A 22,178-nucleotide genomic window follows, 5' to 3' on the forward strand; every position below is an offset into this window, starting at 1 on the left:
AGGAAGGATTTATGAATCCCGGGTAAGACTCATACCAGCCACACCAATCACACTGTACAACCTGTGATCTGAACCCAGTTAACAGTATGATAACAGCGGAGCCTCTGAAAAGATGGCTCACAACAAATAATAACCCGATTTTTGTAACTATGTACAAGTAATGCAGATAATCCGCACTTGGGATGGGCGCCCAGCATCCACTACGGACTCCGAGAAATAGAATTATCGGTAAGTAAATTCTTATTTTCTCTATCGTCCTAGTGGATGCTGGGGTTCCTGAAAGGACCATGGGGATTATACCAAAGCTCCCAAACGGGCGGGAGAGTGCGGATGACTCTGCAGCACCGAATGAGAGAACTCCAGGTCCTCCTTAGCCAGGGTATCAAATTTGTAGGATTTTACAAACGTGTTTGCCCCTGACTAAATAGCCGCTCGGCAAAGTTGTAAAGCCGAGACCCCTCGGGCAGCCGCCCAAGATGAGCCCACCTTCCTTGTGGAATGGGCATTTACATATTTTGGCTGTGGCAGGCCTGCCACAGAATGTGCAAGCTGAATTGTATTACACATCCAACTAGCAAAAATCTGCTTAGAAGCAAGAGCACCCAGTTTGTTGGGTGCATACAGGATAACAGCAAGTCAGTTTTCCTGACTCCAGTCGTCCTGGAACCTATATTTTCAGGGCCCTGACCACATCTAGCAACTTGGAGTCCTCCAAGTCCCTAGTAGGCGCAAGACACCACAATAAGCTGGTTCAGGTGAAACACTGACACCACCTTAGGGAGAGAACTGGGGACGAGTCCGCAGCTCTGCCCTGTCCGAATGGACAAACAGATATGGGCTTTTTTGAGAAAAAAACCACCAATTTGACACTCGCCTGGTCCAGGCCAGGTCCAAGAGCATGTTCACTTTTCATGTGAGATGCTTCAAATCCACAGATTTGACTGGTTTTAAACCAATGTGTTTTGAGGAATCCCAGAACTACGTTGAGATCCCACAGTGCCACTGGAGGCACAAAAGGGGGTTGTATATGCAATACTCCCTTGACAAACTTCTGGACTTCAGGAACTGAAGCCAATTCTTTCTGGAAGAAAAATCGACAGGGCCGAAATTTGAACCTTAATGGACCCCAATTTGAGGCCCATAGACACTCCTGTTTGCAGGAAATGCAGGAATCGACCGAGTTGAAATTTCTTCGTGGGGCCTTCCTGGCCTCACACCACGCAACATATTTTCGCCACATGTGGTGATAATGTTGTGCGGTCACCTCCTTTCTGGCTTTGACCAGGGTAGGAATGACCTCTTCCTGAATGCCTTTTCCCTTAGGATCCGGCGTTCCACCGCCATGCCGTCAAACGCAGCTGCGGTAAGTCTTGGAACAGACATGGTACTTGCTGAAACAAGTCCCTTCTTAGCGGCAGAGGCCATAAGTCCTCTGTGAGCATCTCTTGAAGTTCCGGGTACCAAGTCCTTCTTGGCCAATCCGGAGCCATGAGTATAGTTCTTACTCCTCTACGTCTTATAATTCTCAGTACCTTAGGTATGAAAAGCAGAGGATGGAACACATACACCGACTGGTACACCCACGGTGTTACCAGAACGTCCACAGCTATTGCCTGAGGGTCTCTTAACCTGGCGCAATACCTGTCCCGTTTTTTGTTCAGACGGGACGCCATCATGTCCACCTTTGGTAATTCCCAACGGTTTACAATCATGTGGAAAACTTCCCCATGAAGTTCCCACTCTGCCGGGTGGAGGTCGTGCCTACTGAGGAAGTCTGCTTCCCAGTTTCCATTCCCGGAATGAAACATTGCTGACAGTGCTATCACATGATTTTCCGCCCAGCGAAAAGTCCTTGCAGTTTTTGCCACTGCCCTCCTGCTTCTTGTGCCGCCCTGTCTATTTACGTGGGCGACTGCCGTGATGTTTTATCCCACTGGATCAATACCGGCTGACCTTGAAGCAGAGGTCTTGCTAAGCTTAGAGCATTATAAATTTACCCTTAGCTATATTTATGTGGAGAAAAGTCTCCAGACTTGATCACACTCCCTGGAAATTTTTTCCTTGTGTGACTGCTCCCCAGCCTCTCGGGCTGGCCTCCGTGGTCACCAACATCCAAAACTGAATGCCGAATCTGCGGCCCTCTAGAAGATGAGCACTCTGTAACCACCACAGGAGAGACACCCTTGTCCTTGGATATAGGGTTATCCGCTGATGCATCTGAAGATGCGATCCGGACCATTTGTCCAGCAGATCCCACTGAAAAGTTCTTGCATGAAATCTGCCGACTGGAATTGCTTCGAAGGAAGTCACCATTTTTTTACCATGGCCCTTGTGCAATGATGCACTGATTTTAGGAGGTTCCTGACTAGCTCGGATAACTCCCTGGCTTTCTCTTCCGGGAGAAACACCTTTTTCTGGACTGTGTCCAGAATCATCCCTAAGCACAGGAGACTTGTTGTCGGGATCAGCTGCGATTTTGGAATATTTAGAATCCACCCCTGCTGTTGTAACAGTATCCGAGATAGTGCTACTCCGACCTCCAACTGTTCCCTGGACTTTGCCCTTATCAGGAGATCGTCCAAGTAAGGGATAATTAAGACGCCTTTTCTTCAAAGAAGAACCATCATTTCGGCCATTACCTTGGTAAAGACCCGGGGTGCCGTGGACAATCCAAACGGCAGCGTCTGAAACTGATAGTGACAGTTCTGTACCACGAACCTGAGGTACCCTTAGTGATAAGGGCAAATTTGGGACATGGAGGTAAGCATCCCTGATGTCTCGGGACACCATATAGTCCCCTTCTTCCCGGTTCGTTATCACTGCTCTGAGTGACTCCATCTTGATTTGAACCTTTGTAAGTGTTCAAATTTTTTTAGATTTAGAATAGGTCTCACCTAGCCTTCTGGCTTCAGTACCACAATATAATGTGGAATAATACCCCTTTTCTTGTTGTAGGAGGGGTAATTTAATTATCACCTGCTGGGAATACAGCTCGTGAATTGTTTCCCATACTGCCTCCTTGTCGGAGGGAGACCTTGGTAAAGCAGACTTCAGGAGCCTGCGCAGGGGAAACGTCTCGACATTCCAATCTGTACCCCTGGGATACTACTTGTAGGATCCAGGGGTCCTGTACGGTCTCAGCGTCATGCTGAGAGCTTGTCAGAAGCGGTGGAACGCTTCTGTTCCTGGGAATGGGCTGCCTGCTGCAGTCTTCTTCCCTTTCCTCTATCCCTGGGCAGATATGACTCTTATAGGGACGAAAGGACTGAAGCTGAAAAGACGGTGTCTTTTTCTGCAGAGATGTGACTTAGGGTAAAAACGGTGGATTTTCCAGCAGTTGCCGTGGCCACCAGGTCCGATGGACCGACCCCAAATAACTCCTCTTCCTTTATACGGCAATACACCTTTGTGCCGTTTGGAATCTGCATCACCTGACCACTGTCGTGTCCATAAACATCTTCTGGCAGATATGGACATCGCACTTACTCTTGATGCCAGAGTGCAAATATCCCTCTGTGCATCTCGCATATATAGAAATGCATCCTTTAAATGCTCTATAGTCAATAAAATACTGTCCCTGTCAAGGGTATCAATATTTTTAGTCAGGGAATCCGACCAAGCCACCCCAGCTCTGCACATCCAGGCTGAGGCGATCGCTGGTCGCAGTATAACACCAGTATGTGTGTATATACTTTTTATGATATTTTCCAGCCTCCTGTCAGCTGGCTCCTTGAGGACGGCCCTATCTATAGACGGTACCGCCACTTGTTCTGATAAGCGTGTGAGCGCCTTATCCACCCTAAGGGGTGTTTCCCAACGCGCCCTAACTTCTGGCGGGAAAGGGTATACCGCCCATATTTTCTATCGGGGGGAACCCACGCATCATCACACACTTCATTTAATTTATCTGATTCAGGAAAAACTACGGTAGTTTTTTCACATCCCACATAATACCCTCTTTTGTGGTACTTGTAGTATCAGAAATATGTAACACCTCCTTCATTGCCCTTAACGTGTGGCCCTAATAAGGAATACGTTTGTTTATTCACCGTCGACACTGGATTCAGTGTCCATGTCTGTGTCTGTGTCGACCGACTAAAGTAAACGGGCGTTTTAAAACCCCTGACGGTGTTTTTGAGACGTCTGGACCGGTACTATTTGTCGGCCGTCTCATGTCGTCAACCGACCTTGGCGCGTGTTGACATTATCACGTAATTCCCTAAATAAGCCATCCATTCCGGTGTCGACTCCCTAGAGAGTGACATCACCATTACAGGCAATTGCTCCGCCTCCTCACCAACATCGTCCTCATACATGTCGACACACACGTACCGACACACAGCACACACACAGGGAATGCTCTGATAGAGGACAGGACCTACTAGCCCTTTGGAGAGACAGAGGGAGAGTTTGCCAGCACACACCAAAAACGCTATAATTATATAGGGACAACCTTATATAAGTGTTTTCCCTTATAGCATCTTTTTTATATATTTCTAACGCCAAATTAGTGCCCCCCCTCTCTGTTTTAACCCTGTTTCTGTAGTGCAGTGCAGGGGAGAGCCTGGGAGCCTTCCCTCCAGCCTTTCTGTGAGGGAAAATGGCGCTGTGTGCTGAGGAGATAGGCCCCGCCCCTTTTTCGGCGGCCTCGTCTCCCGCTCTTAACGGATTCTGGCAGGGGTTAAATATCTCCATATAGCCCCCGGAGGCTATATGTGAGGTATTTTTAGCCAAAAATAGGTTTTCATTGCCTCCCAGGGCGCCCCCCTCCCAGCGCCCTGCACCCTCAGTGACTGCCGTGTGAAGTGTGCTGAGAGGAAATGGCGCACAGCTGCAGTGCTGTGCGCTACCTTAAGAAGACTGAGGAGTCTTCATGCCGCCGATTTCGGACCTTCTTCTTGTTTCAGCATCTGCAAGGGGGCCGGCGGCGAGGCTCCGGTGACCATCCAGGCTGTACCTGTGATCGTCCCTCTGGAGCTAATGTCCAGTAGGCAAAGAAGCCAATCCATCCTGCACGCAGGTGAGTTCACTTCTTCTCCCCTAAGTCCCTCGTTGCAGTGATCCTGTTGCCAGCAGGACTCACTGTAAAATAAAAAACCTAAGCTAAACTTTTCTAAGCAGCTCTTTAGGAGAGCCACCTAGATTGCACCCTTCTCGGCCGGGCACAAAAATCTAACTGAGGCTTGGAGGAGGGTCATGGGGGGAGGAGCCAGTGCACACCACCTGATCCTAAAGCTTTACTTTTTGTGCCCTGTCTCCTGCGGAGCCGCTATTCCCCATGGTCCTTTCAGGAACCCCAGCATCCACTAGGACGATAGAGAAATATATATATATATATATATATATATGAAAAACACAAAATTCCCAAGTGCGCTAACGTGGAACGTAATTACGCAATCTTTCTAATGTTCATAGGGATGTAGACTGGAGGATGTTGAAATCTGGGGACCTGCAACAGACACCCCTCACCAAATAGTCACCCAAACAAGAGGCCAACAGGCCAATTAATAAAAAATAGTTTTAATAACATACAATTGAACATATGAATTTTTACACAGTTCAAAGTTTAAAATTGTGTCAATGAGTACAACCAAAGAAATACACAACCAACACGTTATTAGATGGACTTTAGTATCTTCACAAGTTAGGTTGTGATTTTCTGACTGCCAAACCAACGTGTTTCGTCTTAACGACTTCTTCAGGGGCAGCTCAAATGTAAAATTAGAATCTCCTATACCGAGACTCGGTGGATGAAACTCTTATATCAGGGCTCCTGGTTGGAGCTTATATGATGATCCTTCTTAGAAGTATATTCTGTTAAAATGGGTGTTTTTTATGCAAATTACCTTAAAATTAATAGGACATAATTCCTTATAGAGTCACCTAGGGAAATTATTGATTATAGTCTCTTGGAGGTGTTGACAACCATTATGTCGGCGTTTTTGCAAACTGCCTATGATATGGTATTCAACTCCTATAATGAAGACTATTTCTAGTTCAGATGTTGACCCATGTAGAATAAGACTCAGAAATTATGTGGCTGGTTTGACAATCACAAAGATATAAATGATGCGACTTCCTCAGTAAGTCTCACAGAAAAGATCCTGGGAGAGATTTGGCTGTGTGTGGAAGTCATCTTAAAAATTAAAACTTGCCAACTGTATCACATATAATATTACTGCAAATATGCCCACTAAGTTTAATGTATGCCTGCCACATATCTTGTGGCTTTTAAAGGCATACTAGTCACCTGACACAGCCGATAAATTACTAAGGACCAGCTATTTGTATGTATTTGGGTAGGTGGCCATGGGCTGCATGCACCCCACCCTATGAGTGGTGAGTGCAGACACTGCGCCCCGCTTCTGGGGTGGCGAGTGCTGTGGTTTTCTATATTTGTTTGTGTATATATATATATATATATCCAAACGGCGGCACTCCTTTCAGAACCTGATGAAAGTTGAAAGACTGAAACGTTAACAACTGACAGGGGCATTTGTCTCTTCATTTCTTTGCTACTGAAAGTCCTCAAGGAGTGCCGTCGTTTGGATATTTATATTGCATACCTAATTGGTTGGATGGCACCTGGGGCAATTCTCCTACAAGGTGGAGTGTTATGTGACCAGCGGTCAGGAAACCGGAGATCACAATACCTCCGCCTGCATCCCGAACCCTGAAAATCCCGACAGTCGGCATGCTGACTAAAAGGGACTATTCCCACTCATGGGTGTCCACGACAACCACAGAGTGGGACTAGAACCTAAGGCAAGTGCAGTTTGCCACCGAGCCCGCAGCGTGGGACTTCGTTGCACTCACTCCCCCCAACGTCTTTCTGCGGCCGGGATCCTGTCGTTGGGATGCTGACCACTGGGATACCGGCCGCCGGTAACACAGCCCCAACATACACACACACACACACACACACCTGCATACGGGAACAGTATGATTTGCCGGCGTATGGGATCCCTGCGGTCATGATACTGACGCTAGGATCCCAATCTTGAAGCTGACAGGGGTAAGGGGTGTTGCCCCCTTTCCCCAGCCCCCTAACCCTACCTTCCTGCAGCCTAGCCCTAACCTCCCCCTTTGTTTCCTAACCCTAACCTCCCCTGGAAGGTGCTTAACCCTAACCCCCCCTCCCCACAGCCTAACCTTAACCCTCCCTCCCACAGTCTAAACCTAATGGTTGGTTCTAAATCGGAGTGGGAGAAGGGACCTTCTGACGTCACTAGGGGAGGAGACACATCACCAGGGGGAGGAGCTACAGCTTAACAGGGTACCCGAAAAGTACGCTCGCCGCCTGATTACTAAAGGTAATAGTTGGTGGCGTGGATAGTAGAGGAACTATCCCGCTGGCCTAGCTCCTCCCCCTTGTGTCGTGCCTCCTCCCCCCGACGTAAAAGGTCCCTTAGGCCACTTGAATCTAGCATCTACCTTAACAATACGACCGCCCCCCACCTGTGGCTTACCTTTGTAGCGCCGCGGCCTGTCCTCGTTCAGGATTTCGGCTGTTGGTATTAAGAATAGGGTTGGTATTCTGAGTGCCAGGTTACCGGCAGCCGAGATCCTGACTGCATCCAATGCATACCCTTCCTGAGTGAAGTTGGTGGTACAAGCAGCTAATGACATGGTACAAGCTTAATTACATTATCATGGCCCCACTTTACAATGCTGGAAATCTCTGCATTGCATAGCAGGTGGTGGGGCCATGCTGACACGTTCACACCATCATGCCCCCACTCTATCCACTTCTGCTGCCCCATGCTCCTTGCCTCAATAACTTGGCTGCTTCCAGCAGACACCAGTATGCACTAACCTGTGAGTAGCTTATTTAATAATCTATGCAAACTTCACCTCTCTCCCCTCAATAACCTGGCTGCCTCCAGCAGACACCAGTATGCACTAACCTGTGAGTAGCTTATTTAATAATCTATGCAAACTTCACCTCTCTCCCCTCAATAACCTGGCTGCCTCCAGCAGACACCAGTATGCACTAACCTGTGAGTAGCTTATTTAATAATCTATGCAAACTTCACCTCTCTCCCCTCAATAACCTGGCTGCCTCCAGCAGACACCAGTATGCACTAACCTGTGAGTAGCTTATTTAATAATCTATGCAAACTTCACCTCTCTCCCCTCAATAACCTGGCTGCCTCCAGCAGACACCAGTATGCACTAACCTGTGAGTATCTTATTTAATAATCTATGCAAACTTCACCTCTCTCCCCTCCTGACGCAGCAAGCAGCTCTGCCTCGAGTCTTTGGCTCTTCGGCTCTTCAAGCAGCTTCCCAATTTGCTCAAAACTCCAGCACCTACTGTAGCTGGCAATGACATCCGCTCACTTCTTGCTGAGGTAGGATTGAATGGGCGGGGCTTTTGGTAGTTGGGGGCGGGGCTTTGTGTACCCGTTGTTATGGGCGGGGCTTTGCTGCAGTAATAGCTGGGACGAGGCTTTGAACAGACAAAACTAATGGGCGGAGCTTTGAGTAGCTGGGGGGCGGGGCTTTGGATGGCTATGACGGGGAAGCATCCAGAGTGGAGTGTGCAAAGATTGTAGCGCAGGGGAAATGGATGAGTCAGCTGGGGGCGGGGCTTTGAGCAGGCAAAGACTGGGCGGGGTTTCTGTCAGTCAACTTCAGTTAAAGGTTTGCAGTTTCTTTTTGGGCATCTGGCGTGCAGCTTTTAATTTTTCTTTGAAATTGCCAGGGGTGACCGGGCTGGAGTTCTTCTGATGCTTGCTTGTGGTGACAGGAAAAAAAGATCCTGTCCATTCAGTCTGCTGTGGAGCTCTGTGGGCCTATTTTCACTGGGGGCTTGGAGCTGCAGCTCCATCCGCCCCATTGTTAATCCGGCCCTGTGTGTCAGCCATCTGAGGTAGCGGGCGTTTTAGAGCCCCTGATGGCTTTTGAGACGCCTGGGCAGGCACAGGCTGAGAAGCCGGCTGTCCCACAATAGGTATGTCGTCAAACCTTTTATGCAAGGAGTCGACACTGTCGCGTAAGTCCTTCCACAGCACCATCCACTCAGGTGTCGACCCCGCAGGGGGTGACATCACGTTTACAGGCATTTGCTCCACCTCCACATAAGCCTCCTCATCAAACATGTCGACACAGCCGTACCGACACACTGCAAACACACAGGGAATGCTCTGACAGAGGACAGGACCCTACAAAGCCCTTTGGGGAGACAGAGAGAGAGTATGCCAGCACACACCAGAGCGCTATATAACACAGGGATCCCACTATCAATGAGTGTTTTCCCTTATAGCTGCTTTTTTATATATATCATATATATATATTATCTATACTGCGCCTAAATTTAGTGCCCCCCCTCTCTTTTTTACCCTTCTGTAGTGTTCAGACTGCAGGGGAGAGCCAGGGAGCTTCCTTCCAGCGGAACTGTGAGGGGAAAATGGCGCCAGTGTGCTGAGGGAGAAGCCCCGCCCCCTTTTCGGCTGACTTTCTCCCGCTTTTTCTGGAATACTGGCAGGGGTAATTTTACATCTATATAGCCTCTAGGACTATATATGATGTATATTTGCCAGCCAAGGTGTCATATATTGCCCTCAGGGCGCCCCCCCCCAGCGCCCTGCACCCATCAGTGACCGGAGTGTGAGGTGTACATGAGGAGCAATGGCGCACAGCTGCAGTGCTGTGCGCTACCTTGGTGAAGACCGAAGTCTTCTGCCGCCGATTTTCCGGACCTCTTTGTTGCTTCTGGCTCTGTAAGGGGGACGGCGGCGCGGCTCCGGGAACGAACACCAAGGTCGGGTCCTGCGGTCAATCCCTCTGGAGCTAATGGTGTCCAGTAGCCTAAGAAGCCCAAACTACCACCTGTTAGGTAGGTTCGCTTCTTCTCCCCTTAGTCCCTCGCTGCAGTGAGTCTGTTGCCAGCAGATCTCACTGTAAAATAAAAAACCTAAATATACTTTCTTTCTAGGTGCTCAGGAGAGCCCCTAGTGTGCATCCAGCTCAGCCGGGCACAAGAATCTAACTGAAGTCTGGAGGAGGGTCTTAGTGGGAGGAGCCAGTGCACACCAGTAGTCTAAAAGCTTTCTTTATAGTTGTGCCCAGTCTCCTGCGGAGCCGCTAATCCCCCATGGTCCTTACGGAGTCCCCAGCATCCACTTAGGACGTTAGAGAAATATAGTTACTAATTTGTCCGTTTGAGAACTGTGCACAGATCAGCTTGGCTCCACCTCCTTGAGTCATTTTTAATAGTATTTTGATAATACTGATTACACTATTGTTCTTATATTGTTAAAATATCTGAGACCGGTCTAGTTTTTTATGTGTATTAAAACTCGTGAATTATGTAGCCCAGATAAATAAAACAATATTAAAATATAGAGACAAGTGTGACTTCTAAATACAAATATGTATATAACTTTAATGATAGTGTGCTATATGATATTGTTATAATGTACATGCATGCACAGATATATTGAACAAGAAAGTATGGATATGCAACGCAGGGAACAGGAGAACTTTCTAGAGCGGGAGTGTCTCGAGGAATGGGACTTTTCCCTGCTGGGAAGGGAGCGTGAGCCAGCAGAAACGGACTACATACGGGACCCGAAGTAACGGCTAAAAAAAGACAGTTGGTGCGAGCGGCAGTGCTGAGGGAGAGCACAGCAGCAGCAGCAGATCAGGCGGATAGAGAAAGAGGGATATGTGGAGACATCACCGGCGGTGGTGGTATTGAAGGAGAAGAGAACGGCAGCGGCAGCAGCGGTACAGTGAGGTCAGGTATCTGACAGGTACCCGTAGCAACGCACCTGCAGAAGAGGTCGGTGAGGTGATTGTGCTCAGTGCCCGTGTCCCTGAACTACACGTCAGATAAGTCAGGACTAGTGTGGAGGAAGAGAGTCGGGGGAGTACTTACATATACACATTGACTGACACTAAAGAGAGAGGCGGAGAAGAGGGGAGGATCAAAGGATAAAGTACATCAATAGGGGACCAGATTATAGTTAATACCTGGTAGCCCAATTCATAGCCCTCTATGTACGGGGACAGGCTGCTAATGGTGATAGCAGTGGAGAAGTAGTTTTGCCTCGTATTTGGATATGGCACTCTGAACATTTACATATTGAATGTGATACCATTAATACAGGGAGACTGAGCGGTATACACACATGCATTACTGGAAGTCATATCAGGAGGAAGAGGACTAAGTCATTTATGAGCTGCAGCCTAAATATATAAATGTTAATAAGTTATTGACTACTCAGAGTAGAAAGAGAGCACTACTCCCTCTCGACTGTTCACAGGTTGATAGGAAAGGGAGTATGATGGACATTAATGCTCAGTGTCAGTGAAACCAACCACCTCAGGGTACAAGGATCTCCTCCCCCCCTTGCCAGAAATTGTATGGATGGACGAGGGGTGTGCCACTTTAGCAAAACCACTCTCCGAGCTGCGTGAGGTAGAAACACAATGCACCTATATGGATACCCCCTTCTAGCGAATAGACACCACTATACCCCTGACCCACTAAATAGTCATTTGACTAAGACAATTTGAACTATATGACCTTGGAAGCAAAGTGGTGAAGTACTCCCTGAAAGAGTGTCCTTAATTGGCCTTAGCGACAAAGTAATCACTTACATCATCCATCTGCTGACTACAAGAGGTGATCGTTTTGCTTACTAGTGTACCGCAGAGGAAATATCACAGCTATACTACTGGAGATAGTTAAGTTGAGCAGAAGACTGATGGATAATACGAATAAACCAAGACTACCAGGTAAACCAGAACACTGTTAGAGTGCGAACTAATTTACCAGGGCCCCAACAGTGCACTAAATAACTCTGAGTACCCGGGTCACTCATATATATGGTATAATTATTATTTTGTTTTTTTTTGTATTGCATGCAAATCTGTTTGTATAGGCCCATAGAGAGGGATTAGCGGGGGAAACCATACTGCATGTTATTGAGTGTTTCATAAGAGTTATTGGTCATATGCTATTCATTTGCAACATAATAAAACCTGTTATACTTACCATCACTGAGTCGAAGTGAAAGAAGGATCCAAAGAACCTAGAGGGAAAAGGAGAGAAAGGTATAAGGTATGCTAGTGTATATAAATAGCACAACATACTGATCATACATACATACATACATACATACATACATACATACATACACTAGCTAACGGCAGGGCTTACCCAAACAAGCCCGGGTTTACAAATTGGTTTGGGTGGAGGCACAAGATATTCATAGTTATTTTCACTTAACGGTAACCCCCAGATAACTATCAGCTTAGAGAGAAGGGGTTACAATTATAAGAAAATTTGTAGTTTGGTAATTTGAACATCAGCCATACCTTATTCATTAGCGCAAAGAGTTAAGTGGTAGATTAGGATTGCATTGTTGTAAACTCTTTTCTCTGACGTCCTAAGTGGATGCTGGGGACTCCGTCAGGACCATGGGGATTAGCGGCTCCGCAGGAGACAGGGCACAAAACTAAAGCTTTAGGATCAGGTGGTGTGTACTGGCTCCTCCCCCTATGACCCTCCTCCAAGCCTCAGTTAGGTTTTTGTGCCCGTCCGAGCAGGGTGCAATCTAGGTGGCTCTCTTAAGGAGCTGCTTAGAAAAAGTTTTTAGGTTTCTTATTTTCAGTGAGTCCTGCTGGCAACAGGCTCACTGCATCGAGGGACTTAGGGGAGAGAAGTTCAACTCACCTGCGTGCAGGATGGATTGGCTTCTTAGGCTACTGGACACCATTAGCTCCAGAGGGAGTCGGAACACAGGTCTCACCCTGGGGTTCGTCCCGGAGCCGCGCCGCCGAACCCCCTTGCAGATGCTGAAGATTGAAGGTCCAGAAACCGGCGGCAGAAGGCTTTTCAGTCTTCATGAAGGTAGCGCACAGCACTGCAGCTGTGCGCCATTGTTGTCACACACTTCACACCAACGGTCACGGAGGGTGCAGGGCGTTGCTGGGGGCGCCCTGGGCAGCAATGTATAATACCTTATTCTGGCTAAAAATACATCACATATAGCCCCTGGAGGCTATATGGATGTATTTAACCCCTGCCAGGTCTCAGAAAAACGGGAGAAGAAGCCTGCCAAAAAGGGGGCGGGGCCTATTCTCCTCAGCACACAGCGCCATTTTCCCTCACAGAAATGCTGGTGGGAAGGCTCCCAGGCTCTCCCCTGCACTGCACTACAGAAACAGGGTTAAAACAGAGAGGGGGGGCACTTATTTGGCGATATGTATATATATATTAAAATGCTATAAGGGAAAAACACTTATATAAAGGTTGTCCCTGTATAATATAGCGTTTTTGGTGTGTGCTGGCAAACTCTCCCTCTGTCTCCCCAAAGGGCTAGTGGGGTCCTGTCCTCTATCAGAGCATTCCCTGTGTGTGTGCTGTGTGTCGGTACTTGTGTGTCGACATGTATGAGGACGATGTTGGTGAGGAGGCGGAGCAATTGCCGGTAATGGTGATGTCACTCTCTAGGGAGTCGACACCGGAATGGATGGCTTATTTAAGGAATTACGTGATAATGTCAACACGCTGCAAGGTCGGTTGACGACATGAGACGGCCGGCAAACCAATTAGTACCTGTCCAGGCGTCTAAAACACCGTCAGGGGCGTTAAAACGTCCTTTTACCTCAGTCGGTCGACACAGACACGGACACTGACTCCAGTGTCGACGGTGAAGAAACAAACGTATTTTCCTTTAGGGCCACACGTTACTTGTTAAGGGCAATGAAGGAGATGTTACATATTTCTGATACTACAAGTACCACAAAAAAGGGTATTATGTGGAGTGTGAAAAAACTACATGTGGTTTTTCCTGAATCAGATAAATTAAATGAAGTGTGTGATGATGCGTGGGTTTCCCCCGATAGAAAATTATTGGCGGTATACCCTTTCCCGCCAGAAGTTATGGCGCGTTGGGAAACACACCTTAGGGTGGATAAGGCGCTCACACGCTTATAAAAACAAGTGGCGTTACCGTCTCCAGATACGGACGCCCTCAAGGAGCCAACTGATAGGAGGTTGGAAAATATCCTAAAAAGTATATACACACATACTGGTGTTATACTGCGACCAGCGATCGCCTCAGCCTGGATGGGTAGCGCTGGGGTGGCTTGGTCGGATTCCCTGACTGGAAATATTGATACCCTTGACAGGGACAGTATTTTATTGACTATAGAGCATTTAAAAGATGCATTTCTATATATGCGAAACTCTGGCATCAAGAGTAAGTGCGATGTCCATATCTGCCAGACGATGTTTATGGACACGACAGTGGTCAGGTGATGCAGATTCCAAACGGCATATGGAAGTATTGCCGTATAAAGGGGAGGAGTTATTTGGGGTCGGTCCATCGGGCCTGGTGGCCACGGCAACAGCTAGAAAATCCACCTTTTTTACCCCAAGTCACATCTCAGCAGAAAAAGACATAGTCTTTTCAGCCTCAGTCCTTTCGTCCCCATAATATCTGCCCAGGGATAGAGGTAAGGGAAGAAGACTGCAGCAGGCAGCCCATTCCCAGGAACAGAAGCCTTCCACCGCTTCTGCCAAGTCCTCAGCATGACGCTGGGGCCGTACAAACAGGTGCGGTGGGGGGGTCGCCTCAAGAGTTTCAGCACGCAGTGGGCTCACTCGCAAGTGGACCCCTGGATCCTACAAGTAGTATCCCAGGGGTACAGATTGGAAATTCGAGACGTCTCCCCCTCGCAGGTTCCTGAAGTTTGCTTTACCAACGTCTACCTCCGACAGGGAGGCAGTATTGGAAACAATTCACAAGCTGTATTCCCAGCAGGTGATAATCAAAGTACCCCTCCTACAACAAGTAAAGGGGTATTATTCCACACTATATTGTGGTACTGAAGCCAGACGGCTCGGTGAGACCTATTCTAAATGGAGTCACTCAGAGCAGTGATAGCGAACCAGGAAGAAGGGGACTATATGGTGTCCCTGGACATCAAGGATGCTTACCTCCATGTCCCAATTTGCCCTTCTCACCAAGGGTACCTCAGGTTCGTGGTACAAAACTGTCACTATCAGTTTCAGACGCTGCCGTCTGGATTGTCCACGGCACCCCGGGTCTTTACCAAGGTAATGGCCGAAATGATGATTCTTCTTCAAAGAAAAGGCGTCTTAATTATCCCTTACTTGGACGATCTCCTGATAAGGGCAAGGTCCAGAGAACAGTTGGAGGTCGGAGTAGCACTATCTCAAGTAGTTCTACGACAGCACGGGTGGATTCTAAATATTCCAAAATCGCAGCTGTCTCCGACAACACGTCTGCTGTCCCTAGGGATGATTCTGGACACAGTCCAGAAAAAGGTGTTTCTCCCGGAGGAGAAAGCCAGGGAGTTATCCGAGCTAGTCAGGAACCTCCAAAAACCAGGAAAAGTGTCAGTGCATCATTGCACAAGGGTCCTGGGAAAAATGGTGGCTTCTTACGAAGCGATTCCATTCGGCAGATTTCACGCAAGAACTTTTCAGTGGGATCTGCTGGACAAATGGTCCGGATCGCATCTTCAGATGCATCAGCGGATAACCCTGTCTCCAAGGACAAGGGTGTCTCTTCTGTGGTGGCTGCAGAGTGCTCATCTACTAAAGTGCCACAGTTATGCATTCAGGACTGGGTCCTGGTGACCACGGATTCCAGCTTGAAAGGCTGGGAGGCAGTCACACAGGGAAAAAATTTCCAGGGAGTGTGATCAAGTCTGGGGACTTCTCTCCGCATAAATATACTGGAGCTAAGAGCAATTTACAATGCTCTAAGCTTAGCAAGACCTCTGCTTCAAGGTCAGCCGGTATTGATCCAGTGGGACAACATCACGGCAGTCGCCCACGTAAACAGACAGGGCGGCACAAGAAGCAGGAGGACAATGGCAGAAACTGCAAGGATTCTTCGCTGGGCGGAAAATCATGTGATAGCACTGTCAGCAGTTTTCATTCCGGGAGTGGACAACTGGGAAGCAGACTTCCTCAGCACGACCTCCACCCGGGAGAGTGGGGACTTCATCGAAAAGTTTTTTCCACATGATTGTGCACCGTTGGGAAAGACCAAAGGTGGACATGATGGCGTCCCGCCTGAACAAAAAAACTGGACAGGTATTGCGCCAGGTCAAGAGACCCTCAGGCAATAGCTGTGGACGTTCTGGTAACACCATGGGTGTACCAGTCGGTGTATGTGTTCCCTCCTCTGCTTCTCATACCAAAGGTACTGAGAATTATAAGACGTAGAGGAGTAAGAACTATACTCGTGGCTCCGGATGGGCCAAGAAGGACTTGGTACCCGGAACTTCAAGATGCTCACAGAGGACTCAGGGCCTCTGCCGATAAGAAGGGACTTGCTTCAGCAAGTACCATGTCTGTTCCAAGACTTACCGCGGCTGCGTTTGACGGCATGGCGGTTGAACGCCGGATCCTAAGGGAAAAAGGCATTCCGGAAGAGGTCATTCCTACCCTGGTCAAAGCCAGGAAGGAGGTGACCGCACAACATTATCACCACATGTGGCGAAAATATGTTGCGTGGTATGAGGCCAGGAAGGCCCCACGAAGAAATTTCAACTCGGTCGATTCCTGCATTTCCTGCAAACAGGAGTGTCTATGGGCCTCAAATTGGGGTCCATTAAGGTTCAAATTTCGGCCCTGTCGATTTTCTTCCAGAAAGAATTGGCTTCAGTTCCTGAAGTCCAGAAATTTGACAGGGGAGTACTGCATATACAACCCCCTTTTGTGCCTCCAGTGGCACTGTGGGATCTCAACGTAGTCCTGGGATTCCTCAAATCACGTTAGTTTAAACCGCTCAAATCTGTGGATTTGAAATATCTCACATGGAAAGTGACCATGATGTTGGCCCTGGCCTCGGCCAGGCGAGTGTCAGAATTGGCGGCTTTGTCTCACAAAAGCCCATATCTGATTGTCCATTCAGACAGGGCAGAGCTGCGGACTCGTCCCCAGTTTCTCCCTAAGGTGGTGTCAGCGTTTCATCTGAACCAGCTTATTGTGGTACCTGCGGCTACTAGAGACTTGGAGGACTCCAAGTTGCTAGATGTTGTCAGGGCCCTGAAAATATAGATTTCCAGGACGGCTGGAGTCAGGAAAACTGACTTGCTGTTATCCTGTATGCACCCAAAAAACTGGGTGCTCTTGCTTCTAAGCAGACGATTGCTAGTTGAATGTGTAGTACAATTCAGCTTGCACATTCTGTGGCAGGACTGCCACAGCCAAAATATATAAATGCCCATTCCACAAGGAAGGTGGGCTCATCTTGGGCGACTGCCCGAGGGGTCTCGGCTTTACAACTTTGCCGAGCTGCTACTTGGTCAGGGGCACACCCTGGCTGAGGAGGACCTGGAGTTCTCTCACTCGGTGCTGCAGAGTCATCCGCACTCTCCCGCCCGTTTGGGAGCTTTGGTATAATCCCCATGGTCCTGACGGAGTCCCCAGCATCCACTTAGGACGTCAGAGAAAATAAGATTTTACTTACCGATAAATCTATTTCTCGTAGTCCGTAGTGGATGCTGGGCGCCCATCCCAAGTGCGGATTGTCTGCAATACTTGTACATAGTTATTGTTACAAAAAAATCGGGTTGTTATTGTTGTGAGCCGTCTGTTCAGAGGCTCCTACGTTTGTCATACTGTTAACTGGGTTTAGATCACAAGTTATACGGTGTGATTGGTGTGGCTGGTATGAGTCTTACCCGGGATTCAATATCCTTCCTTATTGTGTACGCTCGTCCGGGCACAGTATCCTAACTGAGGCTTGGAGGAGGGTCATAGGGGGAGGAGCCAGTACACACCACCTGATCCTAAAGCTTTAGTTTTGTGCCCTGTCTCCTGCGGAGCCGCTAATCCCCATGGTCCTGACGGAGTCCCCAGCATCCACTACGGACTACGAGAAATAGATTTATCGGTAAGTAAAATCTTATTTTTGGATCTGGTAAGGACGTGTTCTGGGATGGCCCCGTAAAAACTTGGTCACCATCCATAGCTATCATTAACATCTAGTGGTTAATTCATATCACTGAGCAGTGTTCTGCTATCCAGCTGCAGAGTACAGACTGGTTTCACCAGCATTCATTCGGCAGACCGCTGAAAGACAGATCAGTGATATGGAAACCACTTAGAGTCATCAATGAAAGACGGGTAGAGTTCCATTTAGATGTAAAGTGAATTTACTGTAACTTACAGCATTTTCACAAGTACAGTAGTTCAATCAATGCAAGAGATCTAGCAAGATTATAAAGACACCTCTATTTTATTATTCTCAGCTATATAATAATTCTCTACGGTCTGTCTCGTTTCCAACATGCATGTACAGTATGGAGAGGGGAAGGAGGTGTGAGACGGAGTGGAGGGGGGCTCTATGGAGCTGGGCAAGACAAAGCAGGACCTTGGGCATAGGGGCTCCTGTCTCTAGGTCGGCAGTAACTAGGTCGACCACTATTGGTCGACTTTAACTAGGTAGACAGGGTCTCTAGGTTGACATGTTCTAGGTCGACAGGTCAAAAGGTCGACATGAGTTTTTCACAATTTTTTCTTTTTTTTAACTTTTTCATACTTAATGATCCATGCGGACTACAACTGGGAATAGTAACCTGCGCCGAGTGCGGTAGCGGAGCGAGGCACCTTGCCCGAAGCATGGCGAGTGAAGCGTGCCATGCGAGGGGACACGGTGCACTAATTGGGGTTCCCGGTCACTGTATGGAGAAAACGACACAAAAAAAACACATTAAAAAACTCATATCGTCCTAGACCATGTCGACCTAGAGACCCTGTCGACTTAGTTACTGTCGATCAATAGTGGTCAACCTAGTTACTGTCGACCTTCCATACCACACCCAGGCATAGCAGGACAGACAGGAAGTCAGGACAGAGCAGGGGGTCAGAATGAGGTGACCCACATCCCCTTAATATTTTAGTGAAATAGATGGTGAGAGCTCAGGAGAGGAAAAGACAGGGCCGGTTCTACCATTAGGCAGCTTTAGGCGGCTGCCTAGGGGCACCAGCCTCTGGGGGGCTCCACTGAATTAATCTAGCAAAAATCTGAAGGATGTCTCTGTATGCAGCCTCCTCCTTTTACACTGCGCTGGCTGCTCCTGCAGGTCTAGTCATATGTATAATGATGCAATTCACCCCAGTCCACCTGCATCTCCCCTCCGAGAGGTGGTGGGTGGGATTACAGGTTAGGGGGCGCTAGGCTGAAGCTGTGCCTAGGGTGCAGAGAGACCTTGCACCGGCCCTGGGGAAAGATACATTTGGTGTCATCCACATAGAGGTGATAGTGACATTCAAAGGAGCTGATCAGTTTTCCAAGAGACTTTTTATCGCTAGAGATAAGCGTAGTGAACAGTGAAAACAAACACCGCCAGAGCAATGAGATAAGGCCTGCATGGGCTTACTCTGCCACCCGCCCCTACACCTTGTGGTACAAGAGTTCTTTCTTACCATCAGTAACCGCCTGTTACTGACTCCTCCTACTGCGCCGGCAGGGATTTATTAGCCGCTGTCACCACCAGATTCCTACACTGGCACCTGGAACTGCGTACGTCTCAGTCTGTGCATGTAATGCCGCTGCAGCACCTCGTTGCCGAAGTCGACTAGTTCCTCGGACCGCTTAATGTGGATCAGGCCTGCTTTGGAAGGGAGCAGAGACCCCGGCTTCAGCTGAGGACTGCCAGAAAACAAGTGTTTGCGCTTATCAGGTGGCCACAAGATAAAAGCAGATACAGGCGTCTTGTTGAAGCGCCAAAGATGTCTATTAGCGCAAATAAAATGTTCTGGACGGGAACCGAGCTCTCGGTACACAGGATGCACAGCACTCTTCAGAAGTTTGTTACACACTTTGGGGGTAATTCCAAGTTGATCGCAGCAGGAATTTTTTTAGCAGTTGGGCAAAACCATGTGCACTGCAGGGGGGGGGCAGATATAACATGTGCAGAGAGAGTTAGATTTGGGTGGGTTATTTTGTTTCTGTGCAGGGTAAATACTGGCTGCTTTATTTTTACACTGCAATTTAGATTGCAGATTAAACACACCCCACCCAAATCTAACTCTCTCTGCACATGTTATATCTGCCCCCCCTGCAGTGCACATGGGCCCTCATTCCGAGTTGTTCGCTCGGTAAAAATCTTCGCATCGCAGCGATTTTCCGCTTAATGCGCATGCACAATGTCCGCTTTGCGACTGCGCCAAGTAAATTTGCTATGCACTTAGTAATTTTACTCACGGCTTTTTCATCGTTCTGGCGATCGTAATGTGATTGACAGGAAATGGGTGTTACTGGGCGGAAACAGGCCGTTTTATGGGCGTGTGGGAAAAAACGCTACCGTTTCCGGGAAAAACGCGGGAGTGGCTGGAGAAACGGAGGAGTGTCTGGGCGAACGCTGGGAGTGTTTGTGACGTCAAACCAGGAACGACAAGCACTGAACTGATCGCAGATGCCGAGTAAGTCTGAAGCTACTCAGAAACTGCTACGAGGTGTGTAATCGCAATATTGCGAATACATCGTTCGCATTTTTAAGATGCTAAGATTCACTCCCAGTAGGCGGCGGCTTAGCGTGAGCAACTCTGCTAAAATCGCCTTGCGAGCGAACAACTCGGAATGAGGGCCATGGTTTTGCCCAACTGCTAAAAAAAATTCCTGCTGCGATCAACTTGGAATTACCCCCTTTATATGGGCTTGGAGAGAGATAAAGTGGAGATATATAAAGTACCAGCCAATCAGCTCCTAACTGTCATGTTACAGGTGAAGTTTGGAAAATATGACAGGAGCTGATTGGCTGTACTTTATCACTCTCTCCACTGTACCTCTCTCCAAGGTTTAGTACATAGGACCTGATTCAGTAAGGATTGCAGATTCTGCTCTGTTTAGTAATTTCAGTCTTTCTGCAGAAAATGAAACAAGATCTGACCCTTCTTATCTATACTTATAAACCGTCTAAATTCCTAGATATCAATATACTATGGGACGAGCGCTCAGCAGCTGCGGGCCGTCGGCAGCTATATTATACTTCTCTAGCAAATATTATTTTTCCAGTTAATTCCCAGAGGACGCCAGAGAAAATCCTGACACACGCCTGGGGGATCATCTGGATTGCGGACTGGTAAGTAATAGGGCTGCAGTCTGTGTCATGTATGGATTTTACAAGGCTTCCCATTTCTTCCATTACATCCCATTAGTATTGTTTTCCATTGTTCTGAAAGTAGTTTCATCTGGAGGTCGTCTGACCTTCTACAGCGTGCAGCAAACTCTTTGTTCTGTCACTTTTATATATGTATCATTATACGGGATCCGGTCTGAAGATCGACAGTGTCTAGGTCGACAATGTTTAGGTCGACCACTATAGATCGACAGTCACTGGGTCGACATGGATGGAAGGTCGACAGGGTTTCTAGGTCGACATGTGCTAGGTCGACAGGTCTCAAGGTCGACATGAGTTTTTCAAAAAAAAATTCTTTTTTTGAATTTTTTCATACTTAACGATCCATGTGGACTACGATTGGAACGGTAAAGTGTGCCGAGCGAAGCGGTAGCGGAGTGAAGGCACCATGCCCGAAGCATGGCGAGCGAAGCGAGCCATGCGAGGGGACGCCGTGCACTAATTTGGGATCCCGGTCACTCTACGAAGAAAACGACACCAAAAACAAAAAAAATCCTCATGTCGACCTTTAGACCTGTCGACCTACTTTTTTTGGTTGTTGTTGTGGTTATGTTCTGGTCCAAAAAAAGACCAGAACATTTTTAAAAAAATTTGACACTTTTTTTGATATATTCTTCATTCTCTTTCTTACTTCACATTTGGATCATAGATGGGTAACGGTTTTAATTTTGAATAATAAATGGATGTTTTAAATATCTTCCTGACACACATTTGAAGAACTTTCTTCTTTGTATAAGAGTGCGCCCACACAAGAGCTTTCTTTCTCTCCTATTGTTAGTGCATCAGGGACTCATCAGCACCAGTGAGAGCATAAGAGTGCCTTCACATACAAAATTATCCTGGGTTACTATCCAGTCTCTAGCTGTGGAAATATCTTTGTGTGGAGTCTTTGGGGTATATTCAATTAGCGTCGGATCCATTACGACATGCATTTGTCGGAATGGATCCGACAACCCCTATTCAAATCTCATCTCAATTCAACTTTTTCAAGTCGAATTGAGATGAGGAACCAAGAGGAGGAGCGGGGGAGGGAC

This window comes from Pseudophryne corroboree, chromosome 1, assembly GCF_028390025.1.
Source record: "Pseudophryne corroboree isolate aPseCor3 chromosome 1, aPseCor3.hap2, whole genome shotgun sequence".
Lineage (NCBI taxonomy): Eukaryota > Metazoa > Chordata > Amphibia > Anura > Myobatrachidae > Pseudophryne > Pseudophryne corroboree.